This window comes from Lathyrus oleraceus, chromosome 5 (assembly GCF_024323335.1).
Source record: "Lathyrus oleraceus cultivar Zhongwan6 chromosome 5, CAAS_Psat_ZW6_1.0, whole genome shotgun sequence".
Taxonomy (NCBI): domain Eukaryota; kingdom Viridiplantae; phylum Streptophyta; class Magnoliopsida; order Fabales; family Fabaceae; genus Lathyrus; species Lathyrus oleraceus.
This window is the reverse complement of record NC_066583.1, coordinates 487,196,677-487,212,513: the sequence shown is the minus strand read 5'-3', so window position 1 is coordinate 487,212,513 and position 15,837 is coordinate 487,196,677.

Genomic DNA, 15,837 nt, shown 5'->3' with positions numbered 1-15,837 from the left:
ATTCGAGCATTGGTATGGCGCCGTTTGAAGCTTTGTATGGTAGGAGATGTCGGACACCTTTATGTTGGTATGAGTCCGGTGAGAGTGTTGTGGTTGGACCGGAGATTGTTCAACAGACTACAGAAAAGATTAAGATGATTCAGGAGAAGATGAGAATTGCTCAGAGTCGTCAGAAGAGTTATCATGATAAGAGAAGGAAGTCACTTGAGTTTCAAGAGGGAGACCATGTGTTCCTTCGTGTTACTCCGATAACAGGGGTTGGTCGAGCTTTGAAGTCAAAGAAGTTGACTCCTCGATTTATTGGTCCTTATCAGATTTTGGAGAGGATAGGAGAAGTAGCCTATCGTATCGCTTTACCGCCGTCACTTACGAATTTGCATGAGGTTTTTCATGTGTCTCAGTTGAGGAGGTACATTCATGATCCGTCGCATGTTGTCCAAGTAGATGATGTACAGGTGAGAGATAACCTGACTGTTGAAACATCACCTATGAGGATTGAGGATCGAGAGTTGAAGCAGTTACGGGGTAAAGAGATTGCCTTGGTGAAGGTAGCTTGGGGAGGACCAGCAGGTGGCAATGTGACTTGGGAACTGGAGAGTCAGATGAAGGAGTCTTATCCAGAGTTGTTTGCTTGAGGTATGTTTTCGAGGACGAAAACTCTTTTAGTAGGGGAGAGTTGTAACACCCCGATTTATATAAGAGTATTATTTTAATTAAGTAATAATAATATATTTAATAATTTAATTAAATAAATTGAATTATTGGATAATAATTATTATTATTATTTGGAATAATAATTATTTTGGAAAATATATAAGTTGGAATAAGAAAAGGGTTTCATTTTTTGGAACAGAAGAGTTTTCACGTGAGAAACAGAGAAGCTGCAGAGAAGAGGAAAAGGGCAAAGAGCTGTAGAGCAAAGGTTGAAGAGAGAGCTTGGAGCTTAGAGATTTGCCGGATTATTCAGGTAAGGGGGGTTTATCGTCGCTTAATGGGTATTATAGATTAACATGTCATGGGTAGTGAGGAACCGTTGAATTGACCCGAATTGGGATTTTGAATGCTGGAAACTATGTTGGATAAATTGTGTTTAGACTGTAATTGAATCCGTAATTGAGTGTATTGTGATTTTCTGATAGTGTAGCTTTTTACGGAATTAGAATCGGAGGTTCGGAAGTCCTCCAACGGCGGAAAAATGCGGAAACTCTGCATTCTGCCTTGTGTTAGCGCAGGAACTGCTGTTTCGTCTGCGTTAACCGGTTAACCCAGGGCGTTAACCGGTTAACACTGTTATAAATTGTAAATATGTGCTGTTTTGCCTGCGTTAACCGGTTAACCCAGGGTGTTAACCGGTTAACACTGTTGCGTTTTGCCTAAAAATGTATTTTGTCCTGCGTTAACCGGTTAACCCAGGGTGTTAACCGGTTAACACTGTTGCAGTGTGGAAAAATTGTTGATTTTTATGTTGTAAATGTAATTGGTGATTGACCCATGGTAGTTAATTGTGAGGAATGAATTCGTTGGGTTTATGTGGTGAAATGTTGATGCAAGGATGTTGAAAATTTGATTATAAGTTGTTTTGTTGAGGATATTAAGTTGTAGGCTGATGAGCCAAAATTTGATTATAAGTTGTTTTGTTGAGGATATTAAGTTGTAGGCTGATGAGCCAAAGTTGATTATAAGTTGTTTTGTTGAAAATACTGAGTTGTAGGCCGATGAGCCAAAGTTGGTTATAAGTTGTTTTGTTGAAAAAGTTGTTGTGTTGATGTTGTTATTATGTTGTTGACGTTGCAAGTCGTACATGCCATATACATTCATATGCATAGAGTCGGGGCTTTTGCTCACACCACGTTGGCCTGGATTGGCAAAATTATGGGGCTTTTGCTCACACCACGTTGGCCTGGATTGGCAAAATTATGGGGCTTTTGCTCACACCACGTTGGCCTGGATTGGCAAAATTTTAAGTTGAAAGTTGAAGGCTTATGCCTTGATGCCCACTAAACTGGCAATGATTTTAAGTTGGGAGTTTTACTCCAAATGGTACCACATGCATGAAGAGTCGAGTCTCATTGAGTTGCATTCTATGTTGTTATTGAGTTGCATTGTATGTTGTTATTGAGTTGTATTTACGTTGTGATTGAGTTGATTATGCCGTTACTGAATGCATGATATGATTAGGGTGATTAACGTATGAAATTACTTAACATAACATGATAAACTATAATATTTGTTATATCGATTGAGGAACTCACCCTTACACTATTTTTTCAGGTAACGAGCAGTGAGTGAATAGAAGCTAGTGCTTGAAGTCTAGAGTGGTTTTAGTGGGTCATGCTCTGATAGATGTAACATCGGGACGGGATGTTTTATTTGTCGAATAAATGTTAATTTTAATGTATTACAGATGTTGAATAATTCTATCCGCTGCGTATTTTTAAAGAAGTGTTCATGTTGAATTAAATAAAGAGCATGATTGACTTTTATGATGAAATGATGTGTGACACCCTTTTTGTGCATAATGACTCTGATTTATATATTATTATTTGCTATTAAATAATTTGGGGTATTTAGAAGGGTGTTACATTAGTGGTATCAGAGCAGGTTGGTCTGTCCGGCCAGTTGTCGTGTCGTTACTGTCTAACAATTGTGTAATTGTTACTAGTCTAACTTTAAGTTGTGTTGTGATGATAAGTAGAATGGATGGAAGGAATGACGCTGCAATGGCTGCCGCAATGCAAGCAATGGCACAAGCTGTGCAGAACTTGCCAAATGCTGGTGGAGATGCTGGATCACGTAGTTTGGCGACTTTTCAGAGAGAGAATCCGCCGGTGTTTAAAGGGAAGCATGATCCAGATGCAGCATTGGGATGGTTGAAAGAGATTGAGAGAATCTTCCGTGTTATGGATTGCACTCCAGCTCAGAAGGTTCGGTATGGTACTCATATGCTAGCAGTCGAAGCTGATGACTGGTGGCTAGAGACTCACGAGAGGTTGACCGTGGCAGGTGAAGTTGTTACTTGGGATGTATTCCGTAGGGAATTCATGAGGAAGTATTATCCGGAAGATGTCCGTGGCAAGAAGGAAATTGAGTTCCTTGAGCTGAAACAAGGAAACATGTCTGTCACTGATTATGCTGCGAAATTTGTGGAGCTGTCCAAATTTTATCCTCATTACACTGGTGCGGGTGCTGAATTTTCAAAGTGCATCAAGTTTGAAAATGGACTGCGCTCTGAAATTAAGAAGGTTGTTGGGTATCAGAAGATACGCATTTTTAATGATTTGGTAGATAGCTGCAGGATATTTGAAGAGGACAATAATGCTCATTACAAGATTGTCAGTGACCGCAGAGGCAAGCAACATCAAAACCGTGGCAAGCCGTATGATGCCCCAGTGGGAAAAGGGAAACAAGGAGCTGCTCCGGCTCAGAGGACTAGTAGGGGAGGTGCTCCTGTTGGTATAGTTTGCTTCAAATGTGGTCAGGCTGGTCATAAGAGTAATGTATGCACTGCTGAAGTAAAGAGGTGTTTTCGCTGTGGTAAGATTGGCCATGCAGTGGCTGATTGCAAGCACAAGGAAGTGATTTGTTTTAATTGTGGCGAAGAAGGGCATATTGGAAGTCAGTGTCAGAAGCCGAAGAAATCTCAGACTGGAAAGGTGTTCGCTTTGACCGGAACTCAAACCTCCAGTGAGGACAAACTTATCCGAGGTACGTGTTATATTAATGGCTTTCCTCTTGTAGCTATTATTGACACAGGTGCGACTCATTCCTTTATATCTTTGGATTGTGCTGTGAAACTTAAGTTAGAGATATCTGAGATGTTTGGTAGTATGGTGATTGATACTCCTGCGAAGGGTTCAGTGACTACTACTTTGGTTTGTTTAAACTGTCCTTTGAGTATTTTTGGTAGAGACTTTGGGATGGACCTAGTGTGTCTTCCACTAGTGCAGATTGATGTTATTCTGGGTATGAACTGGTTGGTGTTTAACCGAGTTTCTATCAATTGTTTTGATAAGACTGTGATCTTTCCTGAGATTGAGGAAGGAAAGAGTTTGTTTCTATCGGCAAGGCAAGTGGATGAGGCAGTAGCTGATGGGGCAGAGTTGTTTATGCTGTTAGCGACCTTGGAGGCTAAAGATAAACTAGTGATTGGCGATCTAACCGTGGTGTGTGATTTTCCTGATGTGTTTCCGGAAGAAGTGAATGAATTACCGCCAGAGCGTGAAGTTGAGTTCTCTATTGATTTGGTACCTGGTACTAGGCCGATATCGATGGCTCCGTACCGTATGTCTGCTGTTGAGTTAACTGAACTGAAGAGTCAGTTGGAAGATCTGTTGGATAAGAAATTTATTCGTCCGAGTGTGTCACCGTGGGGTGCACCAGTGCTGTTGGTTAAGAAGAAAGAAGGTACTATGAGGTTGTGTGTGGACTACAGGCAACTGAATAAAGTGACGATCAAGAATCGGTATCCTTTGCCGAGGATTGATGATTTGATGGATCAGTTGGTTGGTGCAAGTGTGTTCAGCAAAATAGATTTGAGATCTGGGTATCATCAGATCCGTGTGAAAACCGAGGATATTCAGAAGACTGCTTTCAGAACAAGGTATGGACATTATGAGTATTCTGTAATGCCTTTTGGTGTGACTAATGCGCCTGGAGTATTTATGGAGTATATGAATAGGATTTTCCATCCGTACCTAGACAAGTTTGTTGTGGTGTTTATTGATGATATTTTGGTGTATTCGAAATCTGAAGAAGAGCATGCGGAGCATTTGAGAGTGGTTTTAGAAGTCCTACGAGAAAAGAAGTTATTTGCTAAATTGTCCAAGTGTGAATTTTGGTTGGAAGAAGTAAGTTTTCTTGGTCATGTGATTTCAAGAGGTGGTGTTGCTGTTGATCCTTCTAAGATAGAAGCGGTATCTAAATGGGAAGCTCCGAAGTCTGTTGCTGAGATTCGAAGTTTCCTTGGTTTGGCTGGTTATTATAGGAAGTTCATTGAGGGATTTTCTAAGTTGGCGTTACCGTTGACGATGTTGACTAGAAAGGGGCAAGCGTTTGTTTGGGACTCAAAATGTGAAGAAGGTTTCCAAGAGTTAAAGAGAAGGTTGACTACTGCTCCTATTCTGATATTACCGAGTTCGTCGGAATCGTTTGAGGTTTATTGCGATGCTTCATTGTTGGGTTTGGGTGGTGTGTTGATGCAGAATAAGCAGGTTATAGCTTATGCTTCGAGACAGCTGAGGGTTCATGAGAGGAACTATCCGACGCACGATTTAGAGTTGGCAGCTGTGGTAGTTGTTCTGAAATTGTGGAGGCATTACTTGTATGGGTCAAGATTCGAAGTTTTCAGTGACCATAAAAGTTTAAAGTATTTGTTTGATCAGAAAGAGCTGAATATGAGACAGAGGAGATGGTTAGAATTTCTGAAAGATTATGACTTTGGTTTGAATTACCATCCGGGTAAAGCAAACGTAGTGGCTGATGCATTAAGTCGGAAATCATTACATATGTCTATGTTAATGGTTAAGGAATTGGATTTAATTGAGCAGTTTAGAGACTTGAGTTTGGTGTGTGAGAGTACTCACAATAGTGTTAAATTGGGAATGTTGAAGTTAACAAGTGGTATTCTGGATGAGATCAGAGAGGGTCAGAAATCTGATGTGCTTTTGGTTGATAAATTGACTTTAGTGAATCAAAGTCAAGGTGGTGAATTCAGAGTTGATGAGAATGGTGTTTTGAGATTTGGTAATCGGGTGTGTATTCCGGATGTTGCCGAGCTTAAGAAGAGTATTCTTGAAGAAGGACATCGTAGTGGGTTGAGTATTCATCTTGGAGCTACAAAGATGTATCATGATTTGAAAAAGTTATTTTGGTGGCCGGGAATGAAAAGAGAAATTGCAAGTTTTGTTTATTCCTGTTTGACTTGTCAGAAGTCAAAGATTGAGCATCAGAAGCCGTCTGGGCTAATGCAACCGTTGGCTATTCCAGAGTGGAAGTGGGACAGTATCAGTATGGATTTTGTTTCTGGTTTACCGAGAACAATTAAGAATTTTGAAGCTATTTGGGTGATTGTGGACAGATTGACAAAGTCGGCTCATTCCATTCCGATCAGAATGGACTATCCGTTAGAGAAATTAGCTGAGTTGTATATTGAGAAGATTGTAAGTTTGCATGGTATTCCGTCGAGTATTGTTTCGGACAGAGATCCTAGATTTACATCGAAATTCTGGGAAGGTTTGCAGAAGGCTTTGGGAACTAAGCTGAGATTGAGTTTTGCATATCATCCGCAGACTGATGGTCAGACTGAGAGGACGATTCAGTCATTAGAGGATCTTTTGAGAGCTTGTGTTTTGGAAAAGGGAGGTGCTTGGGATTGTTATTTACCGTTGATCGAGTTTACCTACAACAATAGTTTTCATTCGAGCATTGGTATGGCGCCGTTTGAAGCTTTGTATGGTAGGAGATGTCGGACACCTTTATGTTGGTATGAGTCCGGTGAGAGTGCTGTGGTTGGACCGGAGATTGTTCAACAGACTACAGAAAAGATTAAGATGATTCAGGAGAAGATGAGAATTGCTCAGAGTCGTCAGAAGAGTTATCATGATAAGAGAAGGAAGTCACTTGAGTTTCAAGAGGGAGACCATGTGTTCCTTCGTGTTACTCCGATAACAGGGGTTGGTCGAGCTTTGAAGTCAAAGAAGTTGACTCCTCGATTTATTGGTCCTTATCAGATTTTGGAGAGGATAGGAGAAGTAGCCTATCGTATCGCTTTACCGCCGTCACTTACGAATTTGCATGAGGTTTTTCATGTGTCTCAGTTGAGGAGGTACATTCATGATCCGTCGCATGTTGTCCAAGTAGATGATGTACAGGTGAGAGATAACCTGACTGTTGAAACATCACCTATGAGGATTGAGGATCGAGAGTTGAAGCAGTTACGGGGTAAAGAGATTGCCTTGGTGAAGGTAGCTTGGGGAGGACCAGCAGGTGGCAATGTGACTTGGGAACTAGAGAGTCAGATGAAGGAGTCTTATCCAGAGTTGTTTGCTTGAGGTATGTTTTCGAGGACGAAAACTCTTTTAGTAGGGGAGAGTTGTAACACCCCGATTTATATAAGAGTATTATTTTAATTAAGTAATAATAATATATTTAATAATTTAATTAAATAAATTGAATTATTGGATAATAATTATTATTATTATTTGGAATAATAATTATTTTGGAAAATATATAAGTTGGAATAAGAAAAGGGTTTCATTTTTTGGAACAGAAGAGTTTTCACGTGAGAAACAGAGAAGCTGCAGAGAAGAGGAAAAGGGCAAAGAGCTGTAGAGCAAAGGTTGAAGAGAGAGCTTGGATCTTAGAGATTTGCCGGATTATTCAGGTAAGGGGGGTTTATCGTCGCTTAATGGGTATTATAGATTAACATGTCATGGGTAGTGAGGAACCGTTGAATTGACCCGAATTGGGATTTTGAATGCTGGAAACTATGTTGGATAAATTGTGTTTAGACTGTAATTGAATCCGTAATTGAGTGTATTGTGATTTTCTGATAGTGTAGCTTTTTACGGAATTAGAATCGGAGGTTCGGAAGTCCTCCAACGGCGGAAAAATGCGGAAACTCTGCATTCTGCCTTGTGTTAGCGCAGGAACTGCTGTTTCGTCTGCGTTAACCGGTTAACCCAGGGCGTTAACCGGTTAACACTGTTATAAATTGTAAATATGTGCTGTTTTGCCTGCGTTAACCGGTTAACCCAGGGTGTTAACCGGTTAACACTGTTGCGTTTTGCCTAAAAATGTATTTTGTCCTGCGTTAACCGGTTAACCCAGGGTGTTAACCGGTTAACACTGTTGCAGTGTGGAAAAATTGTTGATTTTTATGTTGTAAATTTAATTGGTGATTGACCCATGGTAGTTAATTGTGAGGAATGAATTCGTTGGGTTTATGTGGTGAAATGTTGATGCAAGGATGTTGAAAATTTGATTATAAGTTGTTTTGTTGAGGATATTAAGTTGTAGGCTGATGAGCCAAAATTTGATTATAAGTTGTTTTGTTGAGGATATTAAGTTGTAGGCTGATGAGCCAAAGTTGATTATAAGTTGTTTTGTTGAAAATACTGAGTTGTAGGCCGATGAGCCAAAGTTGGTTATAAGTTGTTTTGTTGAAAAAGCTGTTGTGTTGATGTTGTTATTATGTTGTTGACGTTGCAAGTCGTACATGCCATATACATTCATATGCATAGAGTCGGGGCTTTTGCTCACACCACGTTGGCTTGGATTGGCAAAATTATGGGGCTTTTGCTCACACCACGTTGGCCTGGATTGGCAAAATTATGGGGCTTTTGCTCACACCACGTTGGCCTGGATTGGCAAAATTTTAAGTTGAAAGTTGAAGGCTTATGCCTTGATGCCCACTAAACTGGCAATGATTTTAAGTTGGGAGTTTTACTCCAAATGGTACCACATGCATGAAGAGTCGAGTCTCATTGAGTTGCATTCTATGTTGTTATTGAGTTGCATTGTATGTTGTTATTGAGTTGTATTTACGTTGTGATTGAGTTGATTATGCCGTTACTGAATGCATGATATGATTAGGGTGATTAACGTATGAAATTACTTAACATAACATGATAAACTATAATATTTGTTATATCGATTGAGGAACTCACCCTTACACTATTTTTTCAGGTAACGAGCAGTGAGTGAATAGAAGCTAGTGCTTGAAGTCTAGAGTGGTTTTAGTGGGTCATGCTCTGATAGATGTAACATCGGGACGGGATGTTTTATTTGTCGAATAAATGTTAATTTTAATGTATTACAGATGTTGAATAATTCTATCCGCTGCGTATTTTTAAAGAAGTGTTCATGTTGAATTAAATAAAGAGCATGATTGACTTTTATGATGAAATGATGTGTGACACCCTTTTTGTGCATAATGACTCTGATTTATATATTATTATTTGCTATTAAATAATTTGGGGTATTTAGAAGGGTGTTACAGGATTAGTGTGACATAGAGATGAAACAGACAATAGTTTTTGAGTAATTTTAGGCACATGTAAAACATTGGAAAGATGAAATGATTTAGAAGGAGTTTGTAAAATAATTTTACCAATGTTAGAGATGGTGTGTCCAGATCCATCACCAACCAGAAGCTAATATGAACCTGTGTAAGGTTGAGACAAGTGCAGGTTATCCAACTCATTTGTTATATGATGAGAAGCCCCTGAGTCTAGGATCCAATCTGCTGCACCAGAAGGCATGGCCCTAGTATGAAGAGCAGTAGGTGGTTGATGCTTTGGAGGGTAGCCATGCAATTTGTAGCAGACCTTGGAAGTATGGCCTGGTTTGTCACAAAATTGACACACTACACGCCTTGAGAAGCCCGGTGATGTTGATCTGGACATTGTGTTATTGTGGTACTGTTTTGGTGTTTTGTTGTAGAATTGTTTTCCTTTGTGTGCAGTGTTTGCAGTGGCAATGAGAGGAGTTTCTTGCACAGGTGTATCCCTCTTTAAATAACTTTCAAAATCAGAAAGGAGATCGTGAAGATCATCAAATCCGATAGGATTTTCTCTAGTTCTTAGAGAAGCTATTACTTCACGATATTCAGCTCCAAGACCATTCAAAGTGTGGATGACAAGGTCGACATCGTCCACCGGAGAGTTGATGATGGCTAATTCATCAGATAAGGCCTTGATGCCATGAAGGTATTCAGAAATAGATTGTGATCCTTTTGAGAATCGAGAGAGTCTCTCTTTTAAGTGCATAATTCTTGCACGAGTTTTGCTTGCAAACATCTTGGTGAGAATGTCCCAAGCTTGTTTGGAGGTTTTGACATTCCCCAACATGGTAATAATGCTTGGATCAACAGATGATATGATGGCATGCAGGATCAGTTGATCCTGTCTTTTCCAGCGTTTGTATGCTGGATCAGTTTGGGTTGGACTGGCAGTGGTGCCATCAACATAGCCAATGAGATCATACCCTACAAGGAGTGCATTGAATTGCACTTGCCAAGCAGGAAAATTGCTGCTGCTCAGTTTCACTGACGAGTGAGTGTTTAGGGCAATAACAGAATTGGTATTTGGTGTAATAGAAATTTCAGATGTTGTCGAGGAAGACATGGTGAGATTGTGGATCGGTTTTGCTGTAAAGCTAGTAAACTACTGATACCATATAAGAGTATATTTTTTCACTTATATGAGAATTATATTTTACAGAGATTTGCATCAGTATATAAAGCTATAATACATGATGATAATTAAATAGAATTAGCTAGAGTGATCCCTAAACTATCGCTACTGTTTGTTAACTACTTGACAGGATCAAATGCTAATAATAACCAATAACTCTCATTTAATTAATTGATGACCAATTCAAATTATTTCTTTCATTGGTCCATTAACGACTTGGTCATCAATATATATAAACTGTAATCCAACCAACTAATTCCACTTTCGAATGAATTAAAGAAAATTGAATGAAAGTGAAGATATATACATCATGCACATAAATTAATCTCAATCTAACAAGATATTATTCAATTTAGGATAGATTTCACATAATTTCTATCAGATGTTAAGAGAAACATATCTACTCTTTTATGATTCAAGCACCTTTAGATGAACAATCTTTCCCATTATCTTGTAATTTCGTAAAATTTAGCAATATAAGATTCAATTGATCTCTTCTCTCAAACCCTAGAACTCTTTTTCCAAACCCTTGTTTCTTTATTCTCCTATTTTTCACGTACTTATATAATGAGTCTATTTTCCTAATTTTTAGAATATATATTATTCTTGTTGAATATAAGATACTCAGAGACATTTGAATAAACCGTGTATTTTAAAAAACACTACAGTGATTTTATTATATATAGAGAGATTATAACTAATTACATTATATAGTCGATGTGAGACTATTCTATATACAAATATTCTTAACACTATATATTTACAAATATCAACAATTCTAATTACTTTTTCCTAACTATTATTATTACCCAACTAATTTTCAATCTCTCTCCTCTTATCTTGTATTTCTCTCGATTCACACAACTGACCCAATTATCATATTTTTATTTTATTTAAATAACTCAAGTATAATACTATTTATTTTAATAATTAATTATTTCTAAATTAATTATATTCACTTCTAAGTTCTCTTTACACTCCTACCTCAAGGGAATATAACCCACAATCATATAATAAGAAATTAAATCACACAAAATTCATAAATAGATTAAATAAAATAATATAATAAACTGAGGTGTTACAACTCTCCCTCACTTAAGAAATTTTCGCCCTCGAAAATTACATGAAGAAAACAGAGTCGGATACGACTCTCTCATCTACTACTCAAGCTCCCAAGTCATGCTCCCACCAACTAGTCCTCCCTAAACTACTTTTACCAAGGTAATCTCTTTACCCCACAACTGTTTCACCTCTCGATCATCTACCCATATGGATGATTCCTCCACAGTCAGATTATCTCTTACGACAATCGTCTATCCCGAACTTCGATCCTGCAGGGTAACATTATTGTTAGTGAAGGTGACACTACAATCAAGAGAACAAGTTAAATGACTGACTGAAATTAAATTAAATGGGCAATTAGATACATAGAGAGCAAAAGTAACAGAGAGGGAAGGTAGAATTTGAACAGTATCAATGCCTTCAGACCGGGTTTGAGAATCATTGGCAGAAGTTATAGTAGGTAAGAAACCAGATGTAGAGAGGGAAGAGAAAATATTTTTATTACTGGTAACATGATCATACGCACCAGAATCAAGGACCTAACGACCAATAAGAGATAAGTGAGAGAAGCAAACAGATAGAATACCAGTGTATGCAACCGAAGTCGTGGAACCAGAGTTCTGATTAGTCTGACACCACCTGAGAAAATCTTCGTAGTTTGGCATAGAGTTTTAAAGAGAAGGTGAAGTCTAAAGTGTGCCTGGGGGGTCGATTTGAGCTGCATTTACCTGGCGTGAAGGTTTGTCATGCAACTTCCAGCAACGGTCAATAGTATGCCCAAGCCGGTTACAATGGTCACACTTGGGACGAGGTTTGGAATTGGATGATCCGGATAGCTTTTCATATGGCATAAGTTGAACTTTGGTAAACGAATCACTGAAACCAGAATTAGTGTCTCTCATAGCTTGGAAAACAAAATAACAAAGTGAAATTGGGACTGTTTGCACTAGAGCACCATTTTCCGTGAGTCGGAAAGTAAAACGGAGGCCGAATCTGGAATGGGTGGGGAGAGGTGGGTAGACCGGCGAAAAAACAGTCAAAATCATCCGCCAGACACGCTGACACGTGCGGGGCAGTGGTGGAAAAAGGACAACGGCCAGATCAAAGGGCGGCTAGTCGGATGGTTACCGGAGAATTCTGAAAAGTGAGAGGCAAACTGGAGTGATCATACGGTTTGCAAAAAAAAATCACCGGAAGACAATGGGTCAACCGGGTAAAGCACGAAAAAGAAAGAATTGTCTCTTAGCAGGCTTTAGAGTCCATGTTGAAATACAAGAGACTAAGAGACATTTGAATAAATCGTGTGTTTTCAAAAGCACTACATAGATTTCATTATATATAGATAGATTACAACTAACTATATGATATAATCGATGTGAGACTATTATATATACAAATATTCTTAACGCTATATATTTACAAATATCAACAATTCTAATTACTTTTTCCTAATTATTATTATTACTCAACTAATGTTCAATCTCTCTCTTCTTACCATGTATTTCTCTCAATTCACACAACTGGCCAAATTATCATATTTTTATTTTATTTAAATAGCTCAAGTATAATACTATTTATTTTAATAATTAATTATTTCTAAATTAATTATATTCACTTCTAAATTCTCTTTACACTCCCACCTCAAGGGCATATAACCCACAATCATATAATAAGAAATTAAATCACATAAAATGCATAAATAGATTAAATAAAATAATCTAACAAAATTAGGTGCTACAACTCTCCTTCACTTAAGAAATTTTCTCCCTCGAAAATTACCTGAGGAAAACAGAGTCAGATACAACTCTCTCATCTGTTCCTCACACTCCCAAGTCATGCTCCCACCAACTGGTCCTCCCTAAACTACCTTTACCAAGGCAATCTCTTTACTTCGCAATTGTTTCACATCTCGATCCTCTACTCGTATGGGTGATGCCTCCATAGTCAGATTATCTCTCACATTCACATCATCCACTTGAATCACATGAGACGGACCTATAATGTATCTCCTCAACTAAGACACATGAAACACATCATGAAGATTAGCAAGCAGCGGCGACAAAGAAATCTGATAGGTCACATCTCTTATCCTCTGTTAAATATGGTATGGACCAACAAAATGTGGCGTGAGCTTCCGAGACTTCAAAGCTCGACCAACACCAGTTATCGGAGTAACTCTCAAAAACACGCCATTTAGATATACTGATCAAAAGCTATGTCCAAAATCGTGGAATAATGCAAAACAAACATTCTAGAAGTTATCTGTCGACACATGACTCGTATGAGTTGACACAGAACATGTACATGTCGACTCATGTACCTCATTTTTAAAGTTTGTAGCTTCTGTTTGATGTGTCGACTGCATGTGTCGGCTCATTACCTATACAGGTCGACACATGCATTGAACATGCCGACACTTGACTTACATAGGTTAACACATACTTTAATTTTTTTTGTCTAAAAATCATTTTTTTAATCATCCAAACACTACCTTATATAACAACAATTTATTTTACAAAAACCTACCATATTAATCCTAATTCCTACTGCTATCACACCCTAAACTCATCTATGACTTCATGGATTCGTGGATCAACAACACATTACAACAATATCATCATATTCATCATCTCTAAATTATCAAATTTCCATCAAATTCAACATGATTCATGTGATTCAAGCACATCACAACATCAACATATCAATACACATAATTATAATTCATATTATTTCATATAAAAACAATATTATCGTCATCAATCAAAAGAATAATAAAATCTATGTAAGGTTATGAGTCTCTCCACTCTACTCTTCCATCACACCCTTTATTATTGAAATGATTTCTCACTCTTACCTTAATCCTTAGCAGAAAATTTTGTTTTTGATGTGTTCTTCCTTCCTAAATCTTCAATTCTCAACCTCTTGCCCTTACCTCTTTTCTCTCTTTTCCCCAAGTGTGTACGATCTCACAAAAATTCTAACCTAGATTATTTTTAATTTAAATAGTTAGGTTCATATCTTTATAAAATTACAACTTAACTCCACCACTAATTTTTCTCTTACTCCTTGCTCCCTCCTATTCCTTTAAAATTTCACTTTTGACCTGAAGTCCCTATTTTTTTCATTTAATTAAATAATCAAGTAAATCATTATTATTTTAATTATCTAAAATAACTCTAAATTATTCTCTTATCTCAATGACACATACTCTATAATCCTATTTCTATTATTCAACCAAATAATTAACGGTTGCACCAACACACAAATAATTATAATAGTTTAATTAATTCAGACAAAAAATAAAAACTGAGGTGTTACAAGCACATTAATTGAAAACTTATTTTTTTTAATTAAAATCAGTCGCTAGTCATCTTTAGATAATAACACTCATTCATGCAAAGAATAATCAAAATGGTTCTCGTTGATGCTAATATTTTCTCATTTCTTAACCGACTTCCTTACCTCTTTTCTCTTTCCTTTGAGTTTTATTGATATTTTCCATTTCTCATAAAATAAATAAAATTCAACACGACTCAATTACATTTAAGGGTGCAATGCGTTGGATTATCTTTTGCAACACGATACAATGATGCAAAGGGAAATCCCAAAGTCAATGGAAGATGTCTTTGTTGAATTGTAATTCCTTGTGTCGAAGCAGGTTTCTCGACAGGAGCAAAGAAGTGTCGAATCACCTAGTGTGTTGAGTTGGGTTAGTGTGTCGAAGTGTCGAAACATGTTGCTTCACACAGAATTTTGACTTAGGCCCATTTTAGTAGTGATAGTTATTTTGGACTTTTATATATTGGGGCTTTTATAATTTTGGGTTTTGGCTTGAGGTCCAAGTTAACCTAAATCTATAAATAGAGGGAGTAACCCTTATTCTTGTAATGAAGTGAATAAAGCATTCATAACATTGTATTCATAGTATTTTGCAGTTGCAAAGTGAATAAGAAATTTTTCACTATTTGTGGGCAGAGACAAACTCTGCAGAATTTAATTTTTCTTCTCTTTCATCGTTCTTTACTTTCTTTCTTTCTCCATTGTTCTTCTTTTTTATTGTTGTTGTGTGGGTGATAACAATCTTTTTCATCAAGATTGATTGAAATTTTCCATAGGTTATGGGGGATTTCCAACATCTGGTATCAAGATCTCCGGTTGAAACGATTTGTAGGAAGAAAACCACCATGGCAACGGATCATCCAAACGAGCATTTTCCAGCAAATCTTCTAATTCTCAATAACAACAATTATGAGAATTGGTGCAAGCAGATAAAGGTTTTGTTCTGTTATCAAGATCTTTAGGTTCTTGTGCAGGAAGGAGTAGTAACGCTTGTAGAAGACGCGACAGATCAAGAAAAGGTTGCACATAAAGAAATGAAGAAGAAAGATTATAAAGCTCTCTTTATAATCCATAAATGTGTTGATGCGGATAACTTTGAAAAGCTTAGTGATGCAGAGTCAGCGAAAGAAGCATGGGAAATTCTAGAGAAATCATTTGGAGGCGCGGAGAAGGTGAAAGAGGTGAGGTTACATTCTCACAAAAGGACGTATGAATTGCTTCAAATGGAAGACAATGAAAGCAT